The sequence below is a fragment of the Haemorhous mexicanus genome, chromosome 3, assembly GCF_027477595.1.
Source record: "Haemorhous mexicanus isolate bHaeMex1 chromosome 3, bHaeMex1.pri, whole genome shotgun sequence".
NCBI classification, from domain to species: Eukaryota; Metazoa; Chordata; class Aves; order Passeriformes; family Fringillidae; genus Haemorhous; species Haemorhous mexicanus.
The window spans coordinates 55,987,835-55,994,011 of NC_082343.1; positions in this window are offsets into that span (position 1 = coordinate 55,987,835).

Here is a 6,177-nt window from a genome sequence, read left to right on the forward strand (position 1 = left end):
TACAAATATGGAAACAAGAGAGAAAGAGAGAGAAAGAAAAAGTGCAGTAAAATATTCAGTGATCTTTCTAATCTGCTTTGTATGTGGTGGTTTTAGGATATTAATTTCATTTTTCCATCCTCCAGGATTAATTACTATGGAGCATGCAAATTTCTGAAAAAATGCACAATTTTTAATATTGAGTCCAGCAGATTATATAAAAAGTAGAAATGAAGAAGCAAATATCAGATTTAAGGATCATTTCAATAACAGGCTTTATTTCAGGTCCATAATACACATAATCTATAAAAATAATGCATTAAAAATATTAGTTAGCCTATTTTTGACCATTTGTGTCTCTGTGGTGCTATTCCAAGTGAGCTTACTGATTTTTTTTTAAAACAGTGTACATTTAGTTTTAATGGTTTAGCTCTTCTTCAGTCATCAATAGGGAGCCTTGTTACCATGGTGACAGACAGATGGATTAATGCGATGTTTAGGGAGATACAGTAGTGCCAAATTTTGATATATATGGTAAGCTGTAATGTACTGCATACACAAGGGGGCATGCATGCAGAAAAATTCAGGAACGGTCTTCCATATGCACAGAGTGTCTTGACACAGTATTCCCACTACCTTCTGCCAGAAAGTGGCCTTCTATCTCCCATGTTATGCTCTTGAAAAATACCTGCCTTGTTGGGGTCACAGACTCCAGTTGCTCAGGAAACTTAAACTGAATGTCTGATGAGGCCTGTTGGAAAGGGCCACGTTCTACACTCGACGTGTTGGATGCATGTACTAGGCCATGAAGCTGCTGGTCATCAGGGAGTGACTGTCTGTAATCTACTCCTTGAAATGCAGCCTGACATCTTCAGCTGACACCTTTCCATCTTTCCATTTGCCTGCTTACATTATTCACAGCAGGTCTTCTCAATGAGAAAGAAATGTGAGATATACAATAATCTTTGGGTTTTTACAGAGCACAAACAGATTGCACATGGAGGAATCCTTCTTAAAACTTTCACACTTCCTTTACTTTTAAACCTTTAATGACCTCCACCTTCCTCACCCATCTCACTCCCTTCCCTAAAGCTGCTAATGAGCTTCCCTGTTTTCAAAGTATTAGATTAGCGGTTCATGTCTCGCAAACTCCCTCAGATGGAGATGAAATTAATACAGGAAGAAAATGTGTGACAGTCATGCTATGAATTCCTGTCATTCAGACTGTGAATCCCCCATGCTCACAGAACTAGGAAATTATGCTAGTTGCATAGCTCTATTTTATTGTATTTTACTTTATTTGCTGTCCTACCCTTGAATCATTCTGTCATTGCCAAACATCTTCAATGCAGAAACCTATCATAAGATGCTACTGAAAAGTCAAGTAATTTTAAAAGACAATTTGACCAGCCAAGTAAAATTCTGGCACAAACTTGGTGCTCTTAAAAATATTTTAGATGTGAAATCAGAAGTGCTTTATCCAGAGCACAATATTAATTTATGTAACAAGACTAATTTAATTAGAAATGTTTTCCATCCATCTACACAAAGTGATAATTATAATTAATCAGGAACCTAGCCTTTGGATATAATTGCACTAGAGCTAATTAGGAAAAATACACATCTCATATTCCTGACAATTAATTCTACAGTTGGCTTTCTCAGCAGGTGACATACTACTAGCAGATACAAGTCAAATTTATAGTGGCCACCTCCCCACAATAAATGAAATGCCAGTCCAATTTCTCCCTCTGCAGCACATACCACTGTTGAGGGTCCCCATGAGCATGGCCAGTGGCATGGGGCAGGCACAGCAGCGTTCCCACAGGTACATGCCACACAGCAGCTTCTGAGGGACCCTTTGCTGCCCAGTAGTGTGTGCCAGCAGCACCCCCTTCCCACCCTGCAGCCACCATGGTCTGGGGGCTTCCATCAGAGCCAAGCTTGAAGTTGTGTTTGCCCATGAACATAATTGTGGAGGAGTCAAACCAGACACCCAGGTCTTGGTGCAACCTCCTTCCCAAAGAAGGTTCAAGCTGTGTGCTCAGAGCAGCTCACTCATGGCTTTATCCTCATGAAATCTTCCTTGAAAAGAAACTGTACAATCTCTCCAGCCAGTCTGATCTCAGCCTGACTATTTTTGTGGGAACCTGTCTGAGTTACCAAAAAAAGTCATCTCCTAGAGCCACAGCAGTCCAACTCTGTCGATTGGGCTGTCACTGAGAGAGGCCTTCTTTGTCTTGCCTGCCATAATTTTGGAAGTTTCCAGTTCTGGCCACATGGGCCCGGAGTAGATTTTCTCTGTAGAAATCCTGCTCCCAGGCTGTCGCCCAGCAGAACCTCATCAGATGGTCTGGTGGTTCAGGATTCCTGCGGCTACCTCAGGTTGCAGCATTCCAGTAAGAGTGGCTGAGACACAAGTACCAGGCCATGCTTTAGTGACACCATGGAAATAATAATTAATTTTTGCTGTTTCTTTTTTTTTTTTAATTCAGTCAGAAATACTTTTTTCTCCTGGACAACAGTAGAGGTTTTTCTAAAGCAGTACAGCAAAGTAACTATTAAAAGTTCGATAATGAAATACAACATACTAAGACCACTAAAGATGTGGTATCCTGTCAAATTAAAAAATAACTTGTAGTTATATTTTCTAGGTCACTAAGGACAGGAATTGGGAAGGGATCTGTGATTTTCCTCTCTAGTAAATGTGGGCAAAGCCAAAGAGTTATGGGCATATTTCACGTGCCGAGAGATTTTTATAAAAACTGAGCAGGTAATAAAATGTATAATTTAGTAAAGGATAAGAATAGAAAAAAATAGATACAGACACATGAAAGAAGACCCTACTTAAGAGTTCTCATCTCTGCAGCCCCACCTGAATTCTGTCCAAGGCATGTGACAGCCTTGATATATAATCAACAGCTCTGAAATCTGTAGTGCGCCTCTGACCAGCCATAATATCATCATCCCCAAATGCTAATTTGGGATTTGTAATTGGAACTCTGGCCAGATTGCCTACGGAACTTTTGCCATTTACTGAAACGTGGCCAGGCTGTGGCCATAACAAACAACGCTGCTGTGATGTCTCTGCAGCATGCCTGCACCCCCAGTCTTGTCCAAAGTTATGCCTCACATATGCTCCTGAATACCCAAATGTAGAAGTGAAATTAAGGAAGAGTGTTGCATATTCTGCAGAAGCAAGCTGCAGTTTAGAAAAGCATCTCTGGGGCTGGGGTAGGTGGCCAGAAATCTGGAGATCCGGCCTCTTGGATCCTGCCTTTGCTTGGAGAACCACAGCAAAACCCTGTGCAAAATGATTAATCTCCTCATCACCTCCAAAACAAAAAGTACCCCTCCATAAGTGGGTGAAGCCAGCTCAACCAGTATTTTTTATGTGTCTTTTGATTCTCCAGTGCAAGGCTCTTCTTACAATTGTGAGTACATTTGACAAATGAATACAGTATTTCTGTAATTAAAGTCTACACATCTCTATTCAGTGACCAGATTTTTGCTGCAGTGAGACGAGATCTGAGAACAGACTCTCAATACGGGAATTTCAGCCACCAGATCCTTAGGAGATGCACAACAGTAACCAGCTAATTATAAAAAAGAGGTTTCTGCAGAAACCAAATCATAGCTGCAGAACACTTTAATTTCTTTTCCAATCGACTACAAAATTGTTTGGAAATATGTAACTGTTTTCTTCATGCCCCTGCCTGTACAGAGTGATGATGCTGCATGGTGCTTTCAGGAATATCAAAGCTGCCATAAATAGAGGAAATGACCCCAGTGAGTCAGGCAGAGAATAAAGCTCAGCTCTCCTGAGAGCCAAAGAGCAGCTCAACTGCTGCATTTTTCTCTCTTTCAAAAACCAGTGTTCGGCTCTTTCCAAAGTTCTTTTACATAATCCAGTTTAGTTACTGAATGTGTCCGTTTAACCAGTATGCAAATGTATGCAAATCAACCTCATCTATGTTTTGAATTGGATTTTCAAACTCCAAACAGGATACCATGTCTCAGGTGCCAACATTTTTTGCAGTGGCACACTCAAGACTTTTGGCTATATAAATCAGACAGCTAACTTAGTGAACATAACAAATGACTGCCTTTATTAAGTCCCAGCCAGCTTATCAACTAGCTTCTTTGCCTCTGAATACCTAAATTGCAAGCCTGGTGCTCAAGTGGGTCTCACTGTTAGTGGAGATGGCCAGGTACCACTGTGCAGCCCTGCATCGGAGAGGAAGGGGAGCAGCAGACACACAGGCCAGGACTGAAATATCTCACAGCATTACATTAAGAAGTTTGCACACTGGGGTTCTATTTCTTGATAGAGCTGCTTATTGGCAGCAATGCCACGTGTTTGCAAGTGTTATAAAAATCTCTTAGGGAATATTTTTATGCTAACTTGTTTCTTTGGTTTTATTTTAAAATTTATTTTCTTCCTTGTGCTTTTGCTTACTCTCCACACTTCTCCCTCGCCAATACTGTACAAAAATATGAACTCCCATAGGAGATGCACCATGTTACCATTTTTTTGTTAAAACCCAGGGGCTGATATGAAATTCTTAACCATAACATCAGAATCACAAGTGCAGATTTACACATCCTTTGAAGTGGAACACATTGGTTCCCTCTCACTGTCTGCTTTTGGTTTACAAAGTTTTTTGCAATAAAAAGGGAAAAAAAGCATTTTATTATATTCAATTATACAAGAAGAAGAGATTAATACTGTAACCTAAATGAACACAATTCTGCTGAGTATGTCTTGGGTTTTTTAAAGCAAGTAAAATTTCCAACAATGAGAATTTTAACTTATTCAGAGTGGATTTCATAGTCTTTATGCTCTACTTTCAGTCTCTCTGAATGATTAATAGAGACAGATCTGATCTGACTCTCTTAAATATAGATTCTTGGCATTGTTCAAACCAGGATTAAATAACATTATTATACCTTTCTCTTCTCTTTCTTCCTGGTTCTGGAAAAATTTGAAAGAAAATGATGTCTTGATTGATGTGAACTCAAAAAACTATTCTGAGAAGAAAATATAGGATTATTATCATCAAAGACACAAAATAATACAAAAGACACAATAATCTAATTCTCTCACAGTTCAAGGATTCCTCTATCAGGTGCAGTGATGATCCTGACACCAATTACAATCAAAATTACATGCATGCTCCTGTTTTAGTTTTATGCATTCTAATAAATTTAAATACTTTATATAAAAAGTAATTTCTTCTTTTCACATTGTCACACTGCAGTTTTTCTAAGATGTCCTTCTCTAAGCTTTTCCAGGATGTTTTGTTATTATTTGTGGCAAAGTCCAATTCTATTCCAAAGCACACACAGGATTTTGGGGTATTTTTATCATGGGAAAAAGAAGAAGGAATAATTTGCTTGCTAGAGGAAAGAAGGAATAATTTTCTTGCTGTCCAGATTAGAAAAAAATGAGTTAGTGATGGGCTCTCTGTGTAAAATATTGCTTAATTTACACAGCACACTATTAGGAAACAGCTTTGGGTTGGTATTTAGAAGTATCATGAACAGGAAGCTTCCCAAAATACTCATTTTTTTGCCTAGCAACCCAGTCCCTATAATTAGACCCTTAGATACATGCTATAAATTATGTTAAAAGATACAAAGGAGGAAGCTGGGGAAGAAACACTTGGTTTGGATTTATTTACATTCATTGTTTGCTTTTGAAGTACTGATTTTTATAACTAAAAATTCACTTTACCTGTTCATACTGAATCTTAGTACACTGTTTGATAAAGTGATAAAATTAGGTAGCACATCAATTTCTATTCATCAGCACCTGAGAATTAGGGTGGCACAGAGATGAAAAAAACACCAATTGTATATCCTCGTAGTGTGGAAAACTATTTACATAACTTGAAAGAATGACAATTTGGAATGAAAATATGTACTTTAAAGCAACATCGTTCGTCAAGATACAGCTTACTAAATCAAGAAGAGAATTAAGAGTCTCTCTCAGTTTTATTTCGTCAAATCCACTAGGCGATCTGTCCCAAGGCCATAAGAAAACCCGCAAAACCAAAACCCTTATGAGCCTGCTACAAAAGACTTGATTTAAAAGAGCCTTTGGCAACTTTTTTCCGATTTTCCCTCTGCGCGATTTGGGCTCTCGGGATGCTGAACACGCCCCAAGGCGCGGAGGCCCCTCCTAAGGGGGCGGCA